General features: G+C 37.3%; 1 long non-coding RNA gene across 4 annotated transcripts in view; it reads right to left on the reverse strand.

The window, feature by feature from the left end:
• Window positions 1-135: 135 nt before the first annotated feature.
• LOC125612500 overlaps window positions 136-24,151 on the reverse strand; it is a 49,562-nt gene continuing 25,546 nt past the window's right edge. For 2 of the 4 annotated variants that reach the window (XR_007342870.1, XR_007342869.1), the window contains exons 2-5: window positions 12,950-13,046; window positions 4,704-4,889; window positions 3,652-3,732; window positions 136-2,450 (exon numbers count right to left, since the gene is read on the reverse strand). This is a non-coding gene — a long non-coding RNA (uncharacterized LOC125612500). Of the gene's footprint in view, window positions 2,451-3,651; window positions 3,733-4,703; window positions 4,890-12,949; window positions 13,047-14,388; window positions 16,018-24,151 lie in introns of those variants that run through there. The other 2 variants (XR_007342868.1, XR_007342871.1) reach the window with 2 other exon arrangements.

Consider the following 24,151-nt stretch of genomic DNA (forward strand, 5'->3'; position numbering starts at 1 on the left):
AGACATTGCCTGCTTGAAGAACCCTGTTCAAGAGGTGAGAGCTCTCCTCTCAAAGACAGATAGTCTAATAGAAGGGAGACCATTAATGTAGAGAAAGGGGATCAGGGAGGAGGGAAGGGAAGGGAAGATGAGGCACTGGGGAGTGTAATTGATCAAGATGTCACAGGCATGTATATCACCATTAAACCCATTATTGTGTATAGCTAATATGCACCAAAAAAAGTCATATATGATCTCATCCTCCAGGCCTGACTCCTAATGAATTAATGAGAACTAAAGAAATTCAGTAGTTTATTTTCCAATAAATGCTAACTTACTACAGACTCAACAAAATCCTATACCTGATGTTATAAACTGAATGTTGTATCTATTTTAGTCAGATTTTTTATCCCTGGGACCGAAAGATCCAACGAGCAGAATTTTAGAGAAGGAAAAACTTATTTAGCCCTCACAATTTCAGAGATCTCATGGTGGAAGGGCATGGCAGAGGAAAGCAGCTTGGGACATGGCAACAGAAAGCAGAGAGAGCTCCCCTCACCAGGGACAAAATACAAACCCCAAAGACACACCACAGTGACGCACCTCCTTCAGCCACTCCCCACCTTCCTACAGTTATAGCCCAGTTAATTCATGTCAGTGGATTAATGCACTAATTAGGCTAAAGCTCTCATAATCCAATCATTTCACTTCGAAACTTTCATTTTTCTTACACATGAGCTTTTGGGAGACACTTCATATCTAAATCATAACAACATTCTTCTTTCTTTCTGTAATCCCAGTAGAAATATTTCACCCTTCTTGGGGCAAGAGAATGCTTTGGAAAAGTGGGTGAGTGGTGGTAGTTGTAGGGAGGTAAGCAGGAAATCATGCACCAGGGAAGGGGGAAAAGAAAGAATACGAATATATTTAAGACATATCGTCACCACCTAAATATGCATGTACATGTTGGAACATATATAGTCATATATGTACATAGGTTATCATAAACAACCATATAGTATATAATCAATTACTGCCCAACACAAATGAAATACATGAACTCTACTTTTTTTCATGTTCCAAACTCCTCCTAGCTGACAAGGAACTGGAGAAACTTCTCACTATCCCCAGAAAAATCTCTCTTCCCAAGTTATTTCAAGGCAACATCTCACTGGCCTAAAACCTGAGTGAGCATAACAAGAAAGCCCCACCTCAGGTCTCTTGCCCTGAAGACAGGGAGCACTGAGAGAGTGCAGGATGAAAGTTCCCCTACCCCACTCCTGTACCTGCTCCCTGTTGATTACCTGTGCCAACTATGCAAATTACAAAACCATGCCTGACAGCCTGCTGCCTCCAAATCACTTACAGGACATGCTTTTCCAAGGTGTGGCGGCCACCCCTGCCTTGGAATGCAGGACTCTCCCTCTCTGGGAGTTCCCCTCCTGGGATTTCAAGCCTGCCAAATCCTTGGGATATATCATGACTTCTTTAGTCATGATTATATGGTTGTTGGTTCCTCTGTAGAATGCCCAGAAGTGGGGAAAGTCTCCTTTCTTGATTCCAGGTCAATCATATCCTAGAGCAACACTGTTCACTAAATTGAACAAAATTCCTCATGAAATCACCCCCTGAGTAGTTCTCGCCCCCTTGCTGATGACACCTTATCTAGCCATTTATCCCAGCTGATCCCTATTCCCAACCCAAGGACCCAGACACAAAATCTTAGCACTTGGATACTAGCCCCTTGCACACCTACTCCCATCCCATACTGCAGGAGGCATGTCTCTGCAGCAGCTTCAAAATGCGGTACTTCGTACCAACACAGGAACAGTATGAGCTGTCCGCTTTGACCAAGATATTGACCCACCTCATCCCTGACTCACTTCATACAGGGTCCTGGCTCATCCTTCAAATCTCAGTGCAACCACTACTTGCTTCGGGCAACCATCTCTGTCCATTGACCACTCCCTCTATCCTCTATCAGGACCACCTGTACATTCTTTTTAGCCCTACTTTTCCCTTTTAACAATTTTTACATACATGTTCTTACATTTCAGTGTGATAGATCTGTATATACCTGGGTCTGGACAGTGACAGAAAGCTATTGTTCTCTAGGACTTTACTTCATCCATTAGAGACAGGCATCATACAGAACATCAGGGGGAAATAAATATACAGTACATCTCTCCATAGCATAGGAAATATAAGAATTTTGTACTCCAAGGCAAAGTCTTCTGACATGAAATGAAATCAAGTGACATAGTAATAAGCTTTTAGAGAAGGAAAGATAAATATACCATAGTGTATTCGTCACTGTTACCAAAACACCTGACAAAAGCAACATAGAGGAGGAAAAGTTTATTTTGGCTCATGATATCAGAGGTTCAGCTCATGGTCAGATGACTCCAGTGCTCTGGGCCCACGGTGAGGTAGAACATCATTGTGGAAGAAAGCTGCTCCACTCATGTCAGCTAGGGAACATAGAGAAAAAGGAGCCAAGGACAAGATATATAACCTCAGGGGCAGACCCCAGGAAACTACTTCCTCTAGCCATACCTCACCTGTTACAGTTATACCCTATAATCCAGTCAAATTATTAATTCATCAAATGTATCAGTTCACCAATTAGGTCACAGCTCTTATAATTAATCATTTCATACTTGATCATTGCTATATTCCATAACACATAGAAAACAGTTTTTTAGAGGTTTTTTTTTAACATAATGCAATTAATACCTGTAAGAATAACTAAACATTTTCCTAATTCAGTTAATTCAGAAAACTAGTATAACAATGAATTTTGGGTGGATTTTTCAATGCTATGCAGTTACTCCATGTCAATCTGATTTGCCTGCATGACGGCAGTGTCTCATCATTTTCTACAAAAGCTATGGAGCTTTTTTAGATGTGCCAGTTCTCAGCACAGTCCTTCTGGTTGGCCTCTTTCTCATATTTTCTGGGATGTAAATAGTGTTTGGCTGTTACTGGCTTAAACAGACTCCTAGGCTCCCACTGTCCACCCTGCTTCTTAACTCTGTTCACTGGGATAATGATGGTGGCTCAATATTGCCTATGGTGGAAGAATTATGGAAATCAGTCAACACCATAAATCAGGGGTTTATTTCTAAAAGAGACAGTTGATAAACACTTACTAGCTCACCAACAAAAGTAAGGAAATTCTTAACCAAATTTTAAAAATACTGTTTTTAAATGAGTTAATTTAGGTCCATCAGGCCCTGATCATATTGCTTCTATTCCACTGAACAGATCATATGTAGCTATTTCTTTAGCATGCTTATTGTTAAACCTTCTGTGCATTTCCATGGTGAAACTCTTAAGCCATGACAAGAAAAACAAAACAAAACAAAAAAAAGATAAAATATATCCTCCAATGTAGAGGTTTCTCATTTAATTTAGAATTTCTTATCCACTCTGACCTCATGAACAATAGCTGCGGAATTTCCATCCATATTTCTCCCCATGTGATAAGAACGAGTAGGAGGAAGAGAAGGAGGAGAAGGAAGAAGAAGAAGGAGAAAAAGAAGGAGAAGGAGAAAAAGCTTCTAATAGCCATTGTACTTCAAGAAGATGGTCAGCCACAGTAAAAGATGAGGCCTGGGGGTAGTTGTCCCTGAGGTCCCAGGGACACCTGGCACCTGTGGGATCCCTTACCCTGCACACTGTTCCTCTGATTGCAGGCTCTGGTTCCCATGACAACTCTTGTTTTCTCCCACTCCAATTCTTCTCTTCGCCCTTAAAAAAAAAAAAAATAGTCTCAAAGCACAGACTTTTAAAAATAATCACTAAAAGAGAGTAGTTAAGGGTAAAAGTCAGAAAATGGGTTGAGAGAAATGACAAATTCAGTGAATAATCCAATAGCTACCCACAATTAAGTTTTGAAAATAGGGAAGACTCCTTATATCAATATAACTATCCAAGGCCAAATTTTTTCCTTCCTCTTGTCTTAGTCTTTGGAATAAAACAACTCTAAATTTAAAACTGTACAGAATCACATAAATTCTCCATCTGTATCCTGAATTCTGATAATATGTCCTTTAGCATCCATTTCCATCTCTGTCTTTACTTGACATGAATTAATAAATTCCTAATCAATATCTTGTTCTTTATCTGGAGAGATTTCCATGATAGAGAAGAAATCATCAGTGTCTTCATTTACTCTCACCCATACTCCTAAACAGATACAAGCATTTTATCCCATAAGAAACAGTCCTACAAAATGGGGCATGACCTTGACAGAGGAGGAAGCTGACTTTGATGACCTGGAATTAATGGAGTCAGAGTAGACATGTGACAGTTGTGTAGTGCCATACACTGTTCCAAGTACTTCACATGTATTTAGTTCTGTCAAGATTATAAAAAGTATCAACTATTATCGTCCCTACTCAACAGTTGGGAAGGCCAGGGAAAAAGAAGAAGTTAAGTAACTTTCCTGGGAGCACATATTGGTAAGTGAAGGGGCTAGAATTCAAACCCAGTACTCTGACATTTATACCACTATACCAGCTTAGCAAACTTATGCATGAGGTGGTATCATCCAACTGCAGTGGCCTGAAGACCTGGTCTTCATTTAGTCACTGTCACCTTCAACTATCTCCACTGAAGTTTCTGTGGAGATTTTGGACCACCCACACCAGAAGACCTTTGGCACTTGTTAAGAAGGCAGAGTCTCAGAAACCTGCCCCTCCTGTGTCTCTTACACTCACCAATGCATACTTGACATCCAGAGCCCGAGACATATTTGTCTCAATCAGATCCTGAAGAATATGGTCTCTTCTGTCAATGTTCTTGTTCCTTGCCATACACCAACATCTCAACCCATGGGTGCCACTGCCAGAAGGAAACAGACTCAATGGCTGGCTCCAGGGTCCACCTCCACCAGGATGCAGGTGCTAGGAAGAATGGCATGATCAAAAGTAGGCAACAAGGGCCTTTGGCCTCGTAATTGATATACTGGAAAATGTCTTTTCTATGAAGAATAGCCATTGTGTGTTGCCATTTTTTAATGCAAAACAAAAGAATTTAATGTTTTATATTCTATGCAACAAGCAGGAAGAAAAAATTTGATATTGCTGGCTTGTACTTCTTAGATGCCAACAGGAAGATACCACTGCAGACACACCTTTCAGAGGGGTTCCTTGTAATTAAGGAGCATTTCATATTGATGTCCTTAACGATTTACCATTAAAATGTCTATTTTGTTGTAGGATAAGCCTAATTCGTGTTCAAAATACTTGGGGTTGCATATCCCACCTTGCCCAGATATTATCATAATAAAAGAAATTAATTTTTGTATGTTCACTTGTTCACTTGGCAAATATTTATAAAGCTAACATTTTGAGTCCAAAATCTTATACGAAAATTTAGAAAGATGCCAAAGTTAAATGAGTTTGCTGCACCAAACTCAGGGTACAGAGGGGAAGATGTCACTCTCTATTTTAATTTTATTGGATTTGAGAATATTAAAATTCCACTTTTTAAAAATACTTTAAATTATTCATAAACAAAAAACAACATGGTTTGTCATAGAATTTCTATTGGTAAATGTTATTTATGCTTATCCTATAGTTCCACTGAATACCAAAGGACTAAAAAGAAAGTCTGAAATGCAGTTGTCAAGATCATCAAAACCTTCTGCCTGTAAAACAGCTATCCAATCCTTAGCAATGCATGGAGGATGGTTGAAAAATCTTTAAATATCACCATTTGCTTATAAGGATTTATCAATCCTATGCTAGAACTTAGCTTCTGAAACATTTATAACTTCCATAAAACCACGTAACTCATAATAGATAATGTGAGTGAAAATACCCAAAATGTGATATGGGCATTTCAGCAACCTGATAATATGAGTGAAATGCATGATACTTAATCCATGATTTGAACCTAAATCTATCTTGACCAGATTTACTTACACCATGCTTTTAAAATGTCACAAAGAAAGCTGCTTAGCTTTCTATTTCTTGTGAAGAGCCCACTAACCAGTACAATTTTACATTTCCCTTATGGAGCATTACCAAAAATGTTTAAGGTGAATCTGTCTTAAATAAAGTATTTCCTGATTTGAATTATATCTCAAATGACTCCCTTATACAGCAAATGCAGTTTAAATTTTTTTTGGAAGTTTCAAAAATGTGTAATATAATTTCAAAATAAGTTTATTCATTTACTAAATGAAAAAAATCAGTATTCAGGATATGAATTTGTAGATTATAAAATCAAACAAATAGAGAACAGACCGAATGAGTGGAACCATGCAGTGGACTTAGCCAAGCCAAATAAAACAATCTCATACCAGACCCTATGACTGAACCAAATGCAATAATACAAAACCCAGGAGGTTAAGTGGATTCCAAGAGGAATGTTCTATTTAGAATTTCTATTTCCTCTGTGTTAAAATCTGGGAACTCTATTTGATTTCTTTGATATAGTTTAGACATAAGAAAATATCATTATAAGAAAGGCCATGTTTCAATAATCAGGCATCCAAATCAGGGAAACTATATATTCCATAGTGTGAGATCATTTTAAAATTTCATAAAATACAAATGTCTTATCAGATCTTGCTACTGTCACAGTTTTCTTTTCTCCTGCCATCCTCCTGTTTTCCTTGCTTATAAAACTTTGTTTTTCTTCAGGTATTGAGTACCTAAATCTTTTAGGGGAGGCTGGATCCCTCAGATCTGGGAGTAAATTCATTCCAGAAGTTCTACTCCTTGGCTACCAGATTTTAAAGCAAAAAAAAAAAAAAAAAATCAAGGCCCTCCAGACAAGCTTGTATTCTCTCTCCTTTTTCCTGTTTTAACAAAGCTTGGGAGTCGTAAGGCTTGGGATTGCAGCAGCCCTGTAACAACATACTGGGATGGTGTGAAGCATGGAGCCATGACCATCATACTCAGAATGGTAGAACAAATAAATGGAAAATTTTGGATTGTTGATGATGCCATTGAATTGCTAAAGGAACCAAACTCAGAGTTATCACTCTACCCCCTGACTTTTTCTTGTATTAGATAATACATTTTCCAATTATTAAAGCCATTTGTATTAGCATTTCCTTTGGCTTCCAAACATATTTTTATCAACTTTTTTTTTTTTTTTTGTCAACATTCAGTTAGACAAGTTTCTTTCCAAAATGGCTTCATTTCCACTTGGTATTCCTTTCTCATGTGAGTTTTGTCTTCCTATGGAAGCCTCACCTCCCATCAGTACAGTGTTGGACACCCAGTGCCCATTTGAGCCCAAGTAATACTTTTCTTTTTATAAGTTAATTATTTAGGTACTTTGTTATTAGTGATGGAAAGCTGACTAACACAGCCCTTCTCAATATTTCTGTAAATTCCTATAGAGACTCATGTGACTTTTTAATCAGAATGTCTATTTCTCCAGCCTGTAATCCTCAAACACCCACATCTGATGCATTATAAAAATCACATTTTTCACTTGATCTATACCAATCCTATAATTGAAATCTAGCTCCTTTTCCGTGATTCCTATAACACCAGTCACACAGGTATTAGAATGTGTCCAATTTTGCTAAATATCTCAGTCTTACATGGAAGCAACACAAGTCAATGATGTGTGTGAGGCATCTGCTTTGTTAGCTCTTCAGCCCCATGGAACTAGGATGGTCTTCCCTCTACAGTCCCTCTCCTTGGGCTAGACCTTGGCCTCTTAAGAGTGTTTGCCTCCTCTTTGGCTGGGGACCACACATGCTTCAGCTTCCCTCACATTGTCACAGGAAATGTTGGTTCTTTGACCTATTCAGCTGCTAGCCTACCTTTAGCTACTACTCAAGACAGATTCATATAATATCTTTTTTTTTTAATTTTTTATTGTTGGTTGTTCAAAACATTACAAATTTCTTGACATATCATATTCCACACTTTGATTCAAGTGGGTTATGAACTCCCACCTTCACCCCATACCCAGATTGCAGAATCACATCAGTTACACATCCATTGATTTACATATTGCCATACTAGTGTCTGTTGTGCTCCGCTGCCTTTCCCATCCTCCACCATCNCCTCTCGCGTTTGAGTCCCCGTAGCCGATCCTCGTGCGATGGAAATCCTTCCTCCAGGTTCCGGAGCACCCCACTATTGCTGGAAATTCCTAACAAGATAGCCTTTAGCCTTCCTGACTTGTCATACTCCCACACAGTGAAGCAGCACACGGGGGCAATGCACTCCCCTCGCCGCCATCTTCCTCTTCCTCGCAAGGTCATATAATATCTTTACTAAACTGTCTCACTATTGGAACAACACAGAGAGGATGGCATGAAATTTTGCATTTAAAAGACTCATATTTTTCCCTATCCCTCCAAACCATCACCAGCAATTTCTTTAATTGCAAGGAAAAAAAAAACAAAGAAATTGGATTTTCTATTGATATGAATCTTGCCAAGCACCACAATGCCAGCTGCCCCCTCCCCCAGCTCCATGGGAACTTTTCCTTAGAAGGCAGAAGTACCCACCGACAGCTCGGGTTTTAAATAAAAATTTTATTTTACCATACTACACTGGAAACAAGTAAAATAAGCTCCTTTATCTGTTTCATAAAACATAATTCCATTTTAGCTTATTTTAATCTCAATTTTCTTTTGTTTCTATAGAAACAAAGAAATCAAATCCCAGCATTTAGTGTTCACACATGTGAATTTTCAATTTATAAAATGGTCTTTCTCTATTGTTTTAATGTCTAGCAAATTCAAAAGTGCTGCTGAAGCCAAGTTATTTATCATAAAATCTATAATAAAAAATACTTCTACCCCCCCAAGAAAAGCAACAATAAAGAAAATTGAACTACATTTTATAATGCTCCTGAAACTACTAAAGCCATGAAGTCGCAAAGCATTGTAAGATGACATTTTGCTTCAGCAACTTTATATAAGTTGAGGCTTTAAGATGCCAGCTCTTTCTTTAATAATTACTTTGATGTGCTTGATTTCTTAATTCTTACAGCCTCTTAAAATAAAATAGAAATTATTCTTGTACTCACCACAATGGAAATACTCTTTAGTTAGAAGACATTTTGAGATGTGGTGATGCCAATGAGGGCAAAAATCTATCTTCTAAAATTATTGTGTATTATAAATGTATTAATAAGAGTAGCCACCAGTTATCTGTCACTTCGCACACATGATCTCACATAACCTTCAGGACAGACCTGAGTAAAAGGTAATAATATCCCCGATGTCTGGCAAGAAAGTGCAGGGTCATAAGGGTTGAGTAATTCGTTCAGGCATCAAGTGGCAGAACTAGAATCTAAAGCCAGGACTTTCAGTCTAAATATTACACTTTGACTTTCTATGTCCTAGCTACCACAGCAAGGTGAATGCTCATTTGTACTTGTTCATTTCTCCTCATTTTTGAAAAGCAGTGGTTTTTAAAGTTTGGTGCACATGCTAGAAGCAACATCACCTGAAAATTTTTCAGAAATGCACATTTTCAGTTAGGTATGGTAGTCCATGTCTGAAGTCCCAGCAGCTCAGGAGGCTGATCAAGGAGAATCACAAGTTCAAAGCCGGCCTCAGCAACTTATTGGGGCCCTAAGCAACTTAGTGAAGCCTGTCTCTAAATTAAATATATATATATATTAAATATATATATATATTCCCAGCCCTTTATATATATAAAGGGCTGGGAATGTAGCTCAGTGCTTAAGAGCCCCTGGGTTCAATCTCTGGAAACAAAAAAGAAAAATAAATAAATAAATGCACATCTTCATGCCTACCCCCAGGTGCACTGCACCAGACAAATCAGTGATGCAGTCCAAAACTTCCATTTCAACAAACCCTTAGATAATTGTCATGTATGCTAACATTTGAGAATCATCTGGAAATATCACCAAAGGTGACATAATTTGGGGGTACTAAAAATCAATACAAGAACAGAAAGATAGAAGTAACTATTACACAATTAAAATCCTGATAAATGTATAAAAATAGATCAATAAAGTGCCAAGAGGAAAAAAATGGGGGAAAGATGAACTCAGAATGAACATTCTGGAAATATATGCAGGGCTTTGAAGAATAAGTAGGACAAAGCAAAAAAATGAGGATAAAGTGGTGGGGCAGGCAAGCTGAAGGATCATCAAGGTAACCAGCTGTCTGTTGGGTTGGAGTGTAGGAAGATGAGGAGACCCAAGGGTATCAGACTGCAGCAAGCAGAGGCTAGTCTGTGAGCCATCAGGAAGGTTTAATGATGCTTCAAGAGAGGGAATAACGTCACAATAGCTGGGCTTAGAAAGAAATATTTATTAGCATTGTAGAGGACAGGGTGCTGAGGGGCAGCAGGGAGTCATGCTCAGGGACTAGAGCACCCACCCCCACCAGAATCTGAATTAAGCCTCCTGGTGAAGTTGACCTCACCCTAGATGTGAGCCTGAGAATTATCAGTGTACACAGAATACATATAAAAAAGGCCAATGAATAATCCTACTTCTACTTCTACTGCATGAAGAAGAATAATCCTTCATCTTCTACTCCATGATCTTTGTTTAATTTTTCTTTGAAGATTTCCTTTTTTATTCCTGATTATGAAACTCACAAGTCTCAATATAGAAAATTCAGAGAATTCTAAAGATAATAAACTTAGATCACTGTTAACATTCTGATACAAATCATTTGAAAGATAAGTATGTATGCATTTATGATATATATCGCCATATCTAGGGCTGAGACCTTATTTTGACTGACTTTTTCATTTAGTAAAAAATTACGTGAAGACACAAATTCTGTTGACTACATAACATTTGAGCTCTTTGGCACCTTATTTGTTGCTCTGATGGCCATCCTTCTACATCAAGTCTTTTTTTGTGTGTTTGTTGTGTTTGGAGGACACAACATCTTTGTTTGTATGTGGTGCTGAGGATCGAACCCGGGCCACACGCATGCCAGGCGAGCGTGCTACCGCTTGAGCCACATCCCCAGCCCCTCTACTTCAAGTCTTACCTATAATTTTAAATTTTAAATTATATCTATAGGTAGATTCTTGGATGAAATTAGACATCATATTTTAGAGACAATATCCTAATCTATCGTAATTTCTTATTATGATAATGGCCACCAAGAATTTTGCACTATTTCACTCCCAAAGTTTATGAATATTAATCTTCCTATAAGCACAAAAGCATCAAATATTACTTAGTGCACCTTGATGCATGCTTTTTATAATAATACATTATTGTTAGAACTGATGTGACAAAACACTGGCATTACTTTCTTAGCATAACTTGATAGTGCTATGACGGACATTTTCAGAACATAGCTAATCCCCCACCTCACAAAAAAGTACTTTCTGATCTAGCCATTGTTGGTCTTTGAATACCAACACATGCTGTCAATAGCTACCAAATATCCCTAACTATGAGAAACTGCAGAGTGAAATGCCTCCAAGACCAAAGAAAAATCCCAAAAGAAGCAGGAGAAAACACATGAATCTGGCTTCAGGACCTACAGCATATACAGAGTGATAAATTTGAAATAGCATACATAAAGGGCTCCATTGATTATGAACAGAACATTGGGTGCAGACAAGATTTTCTTAATGCATGAAAGGTTAAGAATGATCGCTTTTGATGTTAATTGGAAGAATTTTCTGTAGGGTAGGTACACCCTTGACAAATGAGTTCTTAGTTAATTTCAGGGCACGGTAAGTGAGTGGTACACTCTTTAAGAATCCGTTTTCCCCTCATTTATCAACACTGCACCCTATAATGTTATATTTTAAATTGCCTTCACTTATGATTACTTTCTTTAAAAATTAAATTCAGTGTGAGGTCAAGTATATAACCACTTTGTTTTTCATTGGTAATAGCTTATAAACACAGAAAATTTATTATTTCTCTTCGAGTTAGCCTGAGAAACCCTTAGTACTATGCAACTTAGCTGACAAAATCACCTCCTCCATAAAGTCTTCTCAGCCATTCCCCATTGAGTAACTCAGGATTTTCTGTTTCTACAATTCCTTTCATCCATCTCTATTATGTCACCTTTTATGTTGCAGTAGAATCAGGGTGCCACCTTGTTCACCCCAGTGGAACCGTAAGCCCCTGAAGACAAAGGTCTGGGCTTCTTATTTATTTATTTTGAATTGATACATAATAATTGGACATGTTTGTTGGAAACAGCATGATAATTTGAGACATGTCCATAACATATAATGATCAAATCAAGGAAAAGGTCATGGTTTTGATATCCCTAGCATGCAGCACAGTACCCATCTCCAATACTTTCATATTCAATGAACGGATTGATGAGTAGGGACATTATGATGTAATCAAAAGGAGGGTGAGGCTGTGACATAAGATGACAATGGTGGGAAAGAAGAATGGAAGTCTCTTCCATACTACAAGACTCAGTGGCACTTTAAAAAAACAGGGAAGAAAGAACAGGTTTGTAGAGATTGTTGATTACCTACCTAGTATCACTTTTCACATTCTTGAACTCTTAATTTATTGGAGCAGCAATGCATCCAGAGTTTCCAAAGTTCATTCCTCTGCCTCCCTGGTTGATTAGGGTGCAGCACTGTCTAGTTAATTCAATGTCATAAGCAAAGATTTTGGGGTGGCAGTTTCAGGAAAGCTCCCCTTGAAGGGTGGCAGATACAGGTGGCAGATGCCCTTTGGTCCTGTGATCTCCCTCCTTTCTGTCCTAAAGTGCACATAAGCAGGACTGGAGTTTCAGCCACTCTTTTGAGAATGCAAGAATGAGCATCACTGAGAGTCTTTCAGACCTTTACATCAGCCTGTCTAGTGTGTAAGTGATGGCAGACATGGTAAGACAAAATTGATAGGGCTTACAATTAGACTTGGGAGTTTCCTGGGGGTCAAACAAGAACCTTGGGACCAAGATAATGCTGAAGTTTTGAGGTTTTAACACAAGGAAGAGTTTATTCCTATATACAAACAAAATGGCTGAAACATAGGGGAAGGGATAGGAGAGCTGACTTACAGAGACAATTGATGAGCTTCAGGCTTGATATACTGAGCTTGAAGACATCCAGGTGGAGATAAGACACACTCAGGAGAAACATTATGGTGGGCCAGACCTGTAAGCAGAGGAGATAACTGGAGTATCAAGAATGGATGGGTTTGCTTAAAGATAAAGTATCAGGCAAAGAGAAGATGACAAAGGACAGAATTCTGAGCAGCACCTTAAGACAACAGAAAAAAGATTCACCAACCTTGAGAAGAAAACAAGAAAAGTGCTACAGAAGGAAAGTAAGGGGGTTTCAAAATAGTCAATGATGCCAAACAGCAAAGGAGCAGGATCATTCACAAACTGTCATTTGATATGGCCCTCAGGAAGTCAAATGTGTCCATGAAGAACACAACCTCAGTCTCCAGGGGTGGAGAGTCCTGGAGATTCAAAACTCTATGAAAAAGTGTTGTCAAAGAGAATATTCTCTCAAGAAATTGAACTACGAAGGGAAGAAGACACAATACCACATAACTAATGCCATATAGGGGCAGCAAGCTAGTCATTCCTTCAGTACAGACTTAATTGGATGAAGAATATGATATTTAATATTTAATCAAATCTAATATCTACTAAGCTCAGTATTTAATATGTATAGGAAATATAACATAATCTGCAGTCACATTTTGGACCAGTCACGTTTTTGGCAGTAAATGCTTGCTTTTGAGACAAGTAAATGCTTGCTTTTGAGACATCCTATCTTTAATTCAGTACTCTTAAAAACAATATACTACTATATTGGAATTAAGAGACCATGGGTTTAATGTTCTAATTCCATAACAATTTTATTATGGCCTTTGCATGTACTTACACCTTTTCGCCTTTCTCTTCTAATAGGTGAAATTTGAATCCTAAATATTGCCAAAGTCAGTACAGCTTCATGCTTGGTATTAGCCTAGCAAAAGTTTTCTCCTTTCTCCTTGAGAGAAACTATGTTGAGTCCAACTCATGTATTGGATCTTATCAATTAAGCTGCCCTGGACTGATATTGGCACTGCTCCTATGTCAATTCACCCAATAAGATTCTGTAAGAGTATGCAACTTTATGAAAGAAGGGTTCAGAGAGTTCTCAGATGCTCTGTTTGTATTTTGATTAGCACCTAGAATTATTAGTATATAATAATCATCATCATTTTATGCATTTATTAATAGCCAGAAATTTTTCCATCATTAACTTTGTGCCAAATATTTTGTACACATTATTTTGTTTACATCTCCCAACAAACTTATCCCCATTTCACATATAAGAAAATTGATGATCAATATTTTTAGTGACAGGCACAAGTCACAGAGTTAAAAAGTAGAGGAGCACAGATTTGAACCAAGATGTGTTTGATAGTTCTAGTCACTGTGATTTACTGTCATTCCTAAAATCTCAGGCATTGTAATTTTGAAAATATTCTTAAAAATACCTTGCTCTTGGGGCTGGATATAGACAATTGGTAGAGTGCATGTCTTGCATGTGCGTGGCACTGGGTTCGATCCTTAGCACCACATAAAAATAAAAGAATAAAGGTTAAAAAAAATACCTTACTCTTCAGGGTGACTCAATTAAAATGGGCATGATTACTTTTCATTTTTATTATTAATGTTATCCATGGGAGACTGAGCCTCAGAAATATACCCTAGTAGTGAAATAGTAATGGACCAAGTCCACATTCAAGCCCAGATATCCCACTCTAAATTCCAATCCCCTTCTTCCTCAAAGTACTTCCCACTGGAACATAAAGTACACTTATAAAATCTAGTCTCTGCAGTGGCGATGAATAACTGTATCATAATAATGTTGACTATTTTCTTTGCTTTCAGTTATCTATTTTTAAAAATGGTCTCCAAAGGTTTCTAAAATCCAGTAATCTACACTAGAGATGGATCAAGCAGATCGTTTGGAACAAGGCACTCGGGTCAATCATTTTTAGAACCAAAAGCAGAGCAAACCATTTTGGGTTTACTATTTTGAGGTTCTGAAATGTTCAGTTGCGTTTGTTCCCTTTGGTCTGCCGCCAGGAACAGAGGCATAAGGGCTCAAATACCAAATGAAAGGGTGTTCTCACAGTGTTTCTGGCCAGGACCAGAGTGGAAATATCGGAAAGCTCACAGGCAAAGCTGTTCTTCTGAGATTTTCATACCAAACCTGCAAAAGCAAGATGCTTGCAAAAAAAAAAAAAAAAGCATATTTTTTTGAGTAGTTATCTGGAGAAAATTTTTACTGCAAACTCTGCCTGACCTGACTTACACTTTACATCCATTCATTCTCATGTTGTCCACTCATCCTTCCAAAGACCATGAGTTCAGGTAGGCATATGCTGCATGGAATGAGTAGAGTAGGTGATTCTTTTACAAATACACCTCAGTTGGAAATACACTTTGACATTCCCACAAAGATGTTTTAGATTGTAAATATTCTACGTAGTTTAAGAGTACAGATCAGCAAATGATATTAGACAAAAACCCTACATAATCATATTCTGTTCCCCCAACTAGGGGACTACTAGGGCATATTTCTGAGGCTCAGTCTTCCATGGATAGCATTAATAAGAAAAATGAAAAGTAATCATTGACTTAAGGGCAATAGGGCAATTCTCCAATACTCACTTTATTTTTAATGCATCTCTATAAATTTCCACCAAGTTTATTTTTGACTATTGGATTAATTGAATTCTAAACATAACATGCACTTCTAATTTTACCTCATCTACTGGATTCAAGACTAAGGTATGATCTCTTTCCTTTATTTTAACAACCATGGACTTGTGAGTTTCTACTGTTTAGTTATTAATTTTATTTCTGAATTTATGGTTTAATTACTTTCTAAATCATTTGTGTTCTGCCTTCATAAGTTCAGGCAGTTAAAGTAAAAACTATGGTAGTTAAATAGAATCATTTCCAATATAAGAGTCCACTTAAACTAGCAGTTCAAAAAAAGAGCAGATATGGGGCTGGGGATGTGGCTCAAGTGGTAGCACGCTCGCCTGGCATGCGTGAGGCCCGGGTTCGATCCTCAGCACCACATACAAACAAAGATGTTGTGTCTGCTGAGAACTAAAAAATAAATATTAAAAAATTCTCTCTCTCTCTCTCTCTCTCTCTCTCTCTCTCTCTCTCTAAAAAAAAAGAGCAGATATGGATTAGGATGATCAGAAAGGCTTGGTCTCAATCAGACCAAAGCAATCAGTTAATTCCCTGAGAGAGGATATAAAAAGGCAGAACACTGGGTGTCATTGAAAAAAAAAGTATTCCTTAATTCATGTTCCATTGTATATGGCAATTGGAATAAAAGAATAGTGAACATCAGCAAACAGTGAATACCACAGATGTAGCCAGGTCATTATTTTATAGTACTTTCAGAAACTTTAATGTTCTAATGGTTCCCTTTAAGGACCCCATTTATAGTCTGGAAAGGAGCATAATGTGCCTAGTGCAGTTGGCCAGTGTACATCTTTTCCATAGAGCATCCCATGGGGCTATTGTTCCCTAGAATCTACTTTTGGGATCCCTGACCTAGGACAATCAGGTCCAATTGGGAGAAGAAAATAAGATAATCTCCTCTGAGCATTGTGCATATACCATGAATACATCACTGTATTTAATCTCGCCAATAATCCTGCATGATGGACAGAGAATGCTATTCCTACTTCACAAATGTGAACATTAGAATTCAATGGATTTATCAGTAGTTGTGGATCCCAAATTCTTTAAACAATAAGGACCAGTCACTAAACTCATGAACCAGAAACTCAGGAGTATGATCCAGGTATATGTATATAGAGAACTCATCAGATGACTTTGTTTTATAGTACATTTGGGAATGAGCTATTTCCCCAGGACTTTTTTTTTAAGTGAAAAAGTTGAAACTTGGAATTCTATCTTCTCATTCCAAGTCCAACGGTCTTTCTACTGTAGTATGCCACCCGTGAGTGATGCTCTACTACTGGGAGTGTCCAGGTAAGAATCGGAAATTTTCAGAAGGGGACACATTGGCTGATTGAACCACGACAGGGAAAGGATACCAAATACTATAATAGCTTCTAAGAGAACCAGGTAAACAACACAGTTCTTCAGAAATAAAAGTCAACACATTAAATTTCATAGTGACTTCTTGAAAAATCAACTAGTCTTATAAATACTACATAAGGTATTGTCAAAGATAAAGCTTTCCTTTCCATTATCAAATGAAGGCATTGTTCCATTTCCCCAAAGCATTATATGTGGATTTTGAATGTTTGGTAACTTGTACTTAAAAATCAAAGTTAAATATTTTCCCAACTATAAAATAAGGTCTTTTCTTTGATCTTTCTAAAATCCATGAGAATTTTCTCATGAGTTTTCCAGACCTGCCATCCTGCCTGCCCTTTCATTCTGATTGTGAATGTTCCACGTTCAACTTCTACTTCTGCAATAAAATTGCTTGTTAAAGAAAAAAATGTCAATACTTATTAATTCCTTTACTTATGGTATAAAGTTACTTATGGTAACAGAGAGCAACTGGAAAGACACCCAATCTAAATATGGAGCTTGTCAAGTTAAAGTTCCTCAAGCTGTAATTGATAGAGGACATTTTATTGTTTTGTTTTTTCAAGCAACTACTCTGACCTGTAGACATTTTACATTAATTTCCTTAAGTTTTTTACACTGTGTTAATAAGGAAACTCTAGCAGGTCTCAGCTTGGTAGAATGGCCCTCACTTGGCCCACTCAACAACAGATAAATGCACTCTTTAGTTATTCCTTGAACTTTAAAACAAAGCAAACAGTTCAACCTTGGGAAAATGTGGGGCTTTGCTCTAAAAGGAGCTAACAAAGTAACTTGGCAAAAAGGAGTAAAGAATTCAAAGATAAATTCACTTGTCCCATTATGTGTACAAGTCAAAGCCTATTTTGACATACGTTGTATGTATTTGATAATACACATAATATTCACCTAGTTGAGCCTAATGGCTCTTTGAAAGCCATTAAGTGTATTAAGTCAATATAGTTTTTGGTATGCGTGCAAATTTGAAAAACACATTGTTATACTTCTAGCACGTTCTTTCATATCAGAACCTTCTGCTCTGCAAGTGGCTTGCTGTTTTGATCAGGCAGTTTACCCAGGAGGGAAGGGAGCTGAAGATTTGTGGGTCTACACTGCTTCTAGGAAAGCTCTGGTTAAGAGCTGATATTTGCTTCCAAGAGGTACATTTTAATATTGGGAAAATATTTTTTTTTAGATTATTCTCTACATCAAACAGTTGCAAGCATATCTGACAAGGAGCTAAGAATATTTGTAAGAGTTAGGAAAGCCCTCTGTAGGATCAAATATAAAAGCCTCAAATATTAAGGAAAGGAAAACTTATGCACAGTAGAGGAAACAATTTTGTCAAAATAAATAAATGGAAAAGGAGATACACATCTAGTGATTTCTAATGAATTAATTTTTTTCACTTAAATATTATCTGTCAAATCTACTTATTATCTCCATGTGTGACAGGAAGTCTACACAGCCAAAATTCCTAGCCCAAATCCCAGGCCTGTGGTATTAGGAAGCTTCTGTTACTGTGACAAAATAGCTGAGATAATCAACTTATAAGGAGAAATGGCTTATACTGCCTCTTGTTTCTGTCCATAGTTGCTCCTCCCTGTAGCTGGGGCTTGTAGAGGCACAGTACATTCTGGTAGGAGTATGTAGCAAAGGAGGCTGTTCACCTCAGGAAAGCCAGGAAGTAAAGCATGAGAATGGAGGGTGTCAAGGCTTCAATATCCCGATTATGGACACAGCCCCAATGACTTAACGTCTTTCCATGAAGTCCCACCTTCTAAAGATTCCACCATCACCCCCATTAGAATCATGGACTGGGGACCAAGCACTCAGTACGTCCCACTTTTCTTTGTCCCTTTGCAATTGACCTTGTTCAAACCCTTAAACACTATCTGTGTGCCACAGACCACAGCATGGGCTTCCCCACCCTCGCTGCTGTTCTCACAGGGTTCAGCAAAGACATTTCCACTCAGCCCATGGCTCCTTTTGTTCTTCTGCATAAATCTTAAGCAACTTGGCCATGATCAGGTACCCATTTGCCACTCCAATAGCATCAGTCTCATTAGACCTCCCTCCCAGCTCTGTGCACCATGGCACTGAATGCGAGTAGTCCCTTAAACACACACACACACACACCTCATCCATACACCATGTGGGTTCATCTCTCTTGCCTGTGATAGTCTTGCCCCTCTCTGACTGAAATGTCATATTACTCACTCCAGTATCCCCTTCTAGTCTGCATAGATAATATCTACTTAAAGCCTTAGAGACTGAGTTGATGTTATCACCTCCTCCCCTGGAAAGCATCCCCTGCCACTGTCCACCACACTCTCGGGAAGGATATTCCCCTATTCTGTGCTCCCCTCTACATTTCTGTGTGTGATGCTCTGCATGTAAGCTTCACCCTGGACTCCAGCTCCTTGAAGTTCAGGATCATAAATCTTTTCATTCTAAATGCCTAGCACAGAGCACACACACTGAATAGGTACTCCATGTTTATTGAATAAATGGGAAAATAAAAATTTATATCCCAAATGATTCCCTTTTCTAAAATTTTGTGATAGCATATATTTGCATTTTAACACAAGTATAAAAATTTAAAACTCCCCCCTCCCTTTTTTTTTTTTTTTAGGACTTGAAAGCATGTGTCTTTTTTCTTAATTGAAATGTAATATCAGTGGATTCCAAGTGTGATTTTTTTTCATGAGTGTATATTAATTACACAGAATGATAGTTTTTATTGTGGTACATGTATATGTGCATATAACATACCTTGATCATATCTACCCTTCCTTCCCTTCTCTACCCTTCCCTATCTCTTTCCTTCTAACAGTCTCCCTTGTATTTAATAATTCTATAACTATTACTAATTATAAGTAAGCTGTTCTCTTAATTAGAAGGACTACCAGAATCAAGAATAGAAGTGAGGGAAGGAAATAAGTACCTACCACTTGCTGCTAGAAACTGTAACCTCTCTTTACTCAAATGGCAGTCACATAACTTGCCAAAGGTCACGTGGCTGCAGGAATATAGCAAAATCAGGACTAGAGCTCTGATCATGGAATGGAAATTCATGTTCTTCTGACTACATCAAGATGTATCATGCAAAAACGGTGTTGTATTTAGAGAGAATATAAACATCCAAGAATTTATGAAGAATTTTTAAATGCTTAATACATGCAAGATTCACAACTCTGCTTATGAAGTATTATATTGAAGTGAGTTTCATTATTTCAAATAGCTTGCGCTTGATTTCTTTCAGAGAAAAGAAACAAATAACCAAAATAGGGATATAAAAATCTTTGGCTCTGAGCATTGCTCACCCCTTTAAAGGCTATGGACCATGGCCTGTGGCTCAGAAAAAGCCCAGATGAATTCTATTTTCTCTTCTCCCTCTTCCAGCGGAGCACAGCTTTGCAATCCTCCTTCCATTAACTACTCGTTGTTTCTTTTACCAACCCCATCTCATTTTAAAATATCATTTTTATGAAGGGTAATGTTACATGCTAGAAAACTGTAAAAAAATAATGGATAGAGTTAGTATGAAGAAAATGCATTATTCCAATAGTTTTATTTTTTTGCCCATTACACACTTACAAGTTTTGTTGTTTATATGGATATGTTTTATAGATGGCTCTTTTCAAAACATATTACTTTAACACTCTGATCATTGAGAAATTTAAATCAACACTCTACTTGCTTTTCCACACGGGGGAAAAAAAAAAAAACTCTTTTCTAAAAGATTCACCTGCATTATTGTTAATATTCTTATTATCTTTGTAAAATATTTATTAGAAGTTCTTACAGAAGATCATATACAAAATTATCTTAAGCATTTTTTATGATTTATATATTAGATCTCCCCCAAAGCTCATGTGTGAGACAATGCAAGAACGTTTAGAGGTGAAATGATTGGGTTGTGAGAGCTGTTGAGTGAAGTAGCTCTCCCTTTCTCACTCTCCCTCCCCTGCCTGGTGCCATGTCTAGCTGCTTTCCTTCACCATGCCCTTCCAAATAATGTCCTGCCTTACCTTAATCCTGGAGAAGTAGAATTAGCCATCTATGGACTAAGACCTCTGAAACTGAGAGAACCAAATAAATTTTTTTTTCCTCTATGTTGTTTATGTCGGGTGTTTTGGTCACAGCAGAAAAAAAAAATTTGACTCAAACAGGGTTGAATGGATGTCATTGACCTATTAATTTAGTTTTTGAGATATATGGTATAACCTCTATTAGTCTCAATATTTGCTTTTATTTGTTGCTGAATCGGGTTCCCAAAACAATGTCTGGGGCCTACCATTTTGTTTGCAAATGTGTGTTCGATGAGAAAATGTTCTCTAGGAATCTGAGCTCAGTCATCTTTTGATATCCTTCCTGTGTTTGGATTTTTTGTTGTTCCCTTTGTCTATCAGTTAGACTCTGACTAAATTAAGCAAGAAAAAAGGAGAAAATTATCAGAAGGCTGTAAAGCAGCTCATAAAACCAAAAAATCTGGGCACTTGAGTGATAGTAGGACAGAGGAGAGAACCAGAGAGCTTCAGGCTCCAGGTAGTAGGAATTAATAAACAATCTCTTCTGGATGCTGTCATGAGAACAATTACTTCCAGACATATTCCCATTTTTGTGTCTTTCCACTCAAAATGTAGCTTCCCAAAAGAGAGACACCGAGAGGCTGAGCTTAGACTCTACCCATTGCCTGGTATGGAACTAAAGGGGTTAGTGGACTAAGACCAAGCAGGGTGGCTCCCCAATGAAAATTTGGGGCACCCCTCCTAAATGCAAAAATGGATGACAAACAAAACCAATGGATACTTACTAAGTCTGACAGAAAAGCAGACTTACTCTGATTCTTTTTCTAATAAAGTGATGAGTCTCTTGCAAATTAATTTTAGACTCTGAGGTCTCAAATTTCATTTTTTCATAAAAAATTATCCAGAAGTTCTATACAATATTTTCTAATTGTATGCTTCCTCTCCCTGTCTTCCCTCCATTTCCATTCCCCATAAGTTTTTTTTTTTTTAAAAAAAAAAAAAAGAAAAGAAAAGAGAAGAGAAAAAAAGGAATAATTAATTAAATATAAGTAGATCATTAGCTGGGACCAGTGGCACACACCCAATATCCTCAAAACTTGGGAGACTGAGGTAGAGGGATTGCAAGTTTGTGGCCAGCCTGGGCAACTTGGCAAGACCATGTCTCAAAATAAGAATCAAAAAGGGCTGGAGATTTAGCTCAGTGGCTGAGCAACCCTGGGTTCAGTCCCTAGCACTGAAGGAAAAAAAAAAAAAGCTGGGTCAATAATAAGGAGAGGCCAAGAACAATGCAAATCCTAGAAGAAAAAGTAGAGTTAACATTTCAGCATATAGACATAGGCAACGACTTTATCAATAGGACCCCTAAACTCAGAAAATAATGCCACGAGTTAATAAATGGGAAGGCATCAAATGAGAAAGCTTCTGCACAGCACAGGAAAGCAATTAAGAATGTGAATAGAGAACCTCCAGAATGGAAGAAAATCTTTGCTAGCAACTCTTCAGACAGAGAATTAATATCTAGAAAACTTAACACCAAAAAGAATAGCCCAATTAACAAATGGGCTAATGAATTAATAGACTCTTCACAAAAGCAGAAACACAAATGGCCAAGAAAAAAAAAATGAAAAAAAATGTTCAGCATCATTAGCAATTAGGGAGATGCAAATCAAAACTACACTGAGATTTCAGCTAATATATAAACCATAAAAAATGCTTAATATGATTTTGCAATTTTACACCATAAGCACATAGGATGTTTGAATGGTGCATTTTTGTGCACAGAGCCATAACTCACACAGCCAAAATGGGCATCAGACACCAGAAATAATACTCTAAGGTTAAGAATTGAGCTTGAGATTTCCCACATCTTTCAAAGGATGTCAAGTTCAAAAGCAATTGAGAAATCCTGATATAGAAGATGGATATCTTCTCTTTCTATAGACTTTGGAGATTGTGTAACCTTTCATAATTTTGGTATTTACTTGATTAACATACCACTCTAGAGGTTAGATTCTAAACATAAAGTCAACTTTGTCATTGAAGATCCTGTACACCTTCAGCACATAGGATATTTGAATGGTGCATTTTTGTCAAATTGGCAGTCATCAAGAATACAAATGATAATAAATGCTGGAGAGGATGTAGAGAAAATGGAACACTTACACTGTTCGTGGGATTGTAAATTAGTATAAACACTATGGAACTCAGTACGGAATTTCCTCAAAAGACTAGGCATGGAACCCCCACATGACTCAGCTATACTACTCCAATATTTATACTAAAGAATTAAAGTCATCATATTATATTAATATACGCATATCCAGATTTGTATCACAAGGACAATTCACAATAGCCCAACTATGAAACCAACCCTTACGTGTCCATCAATGAATGAGTAGATAAAGGGAATAGATATATACACATTGGAGATTTATTCAGCCATAAAAAAAAGATGAAATTATGTCTTTTGCAGGAAAATGAATGGAACTTGAGACCATTATGTTATGCAAAATAACCCAAACTCAGAAAGTCAAGGTCGTATGTTTTCTTACATATGTGGAAGCTAGAGAGGAAAAAGGAAAAGAAAGTTGTGTGGGCAGGGGGATCTCATGAAAATCAAAGGGAGATCAGTAAAATGGAAGACAGAGACAAAGAGATGAGAAGAAGCAAGGCAGGGAAAATCCTAGGAGTGATAGTGAAATTATATTGTTATATTATGTACATGTATGAATATGTAACAACAAATCCCATGATTATGTACAACTGTAATCTGCACCAATTAAAAACAAGTGGAAAATTTTAAAAAAATAATAAGAGAAGAATAGAGAAGTTGGTTTGGGATGAATAAAACTTTTAAAATCATTATATAATACTCCTAAGATATAAAGTTATCAATACAGACAATAATCACAGATATACCACACTTCATCTCCTTAGAAATAGGCAGTCAGACACTAGAAATAATACTCCTGCTCATCCTCTGATTCCTCCCTTTTATCTTAAAAGCACAAATTTCAGATTCTGAAATTTTACTCTTAAATTTAAAATGGCCCTTGTTTTTGGTTAACTGAGTGACTGTTCTCTAGTGAAACTTTTCTATTTCCCTTTTGAAACCCACACCCAAGATTCT

Source organism: Marmota marmota, unplaced genomic scaffold, assembly GCF_001458135.2.
Source record: "Marmota marmota marmota unplaced genomic scaffold, marMar, whole genome shotgun sequence".
In the NCBI taxonomy this organism is placed as follows: Eukaryota; Metazoa; Chordata; class Mammalia; order Rodentia; family Sciuridae; genus Marmota; species Marmota marmota.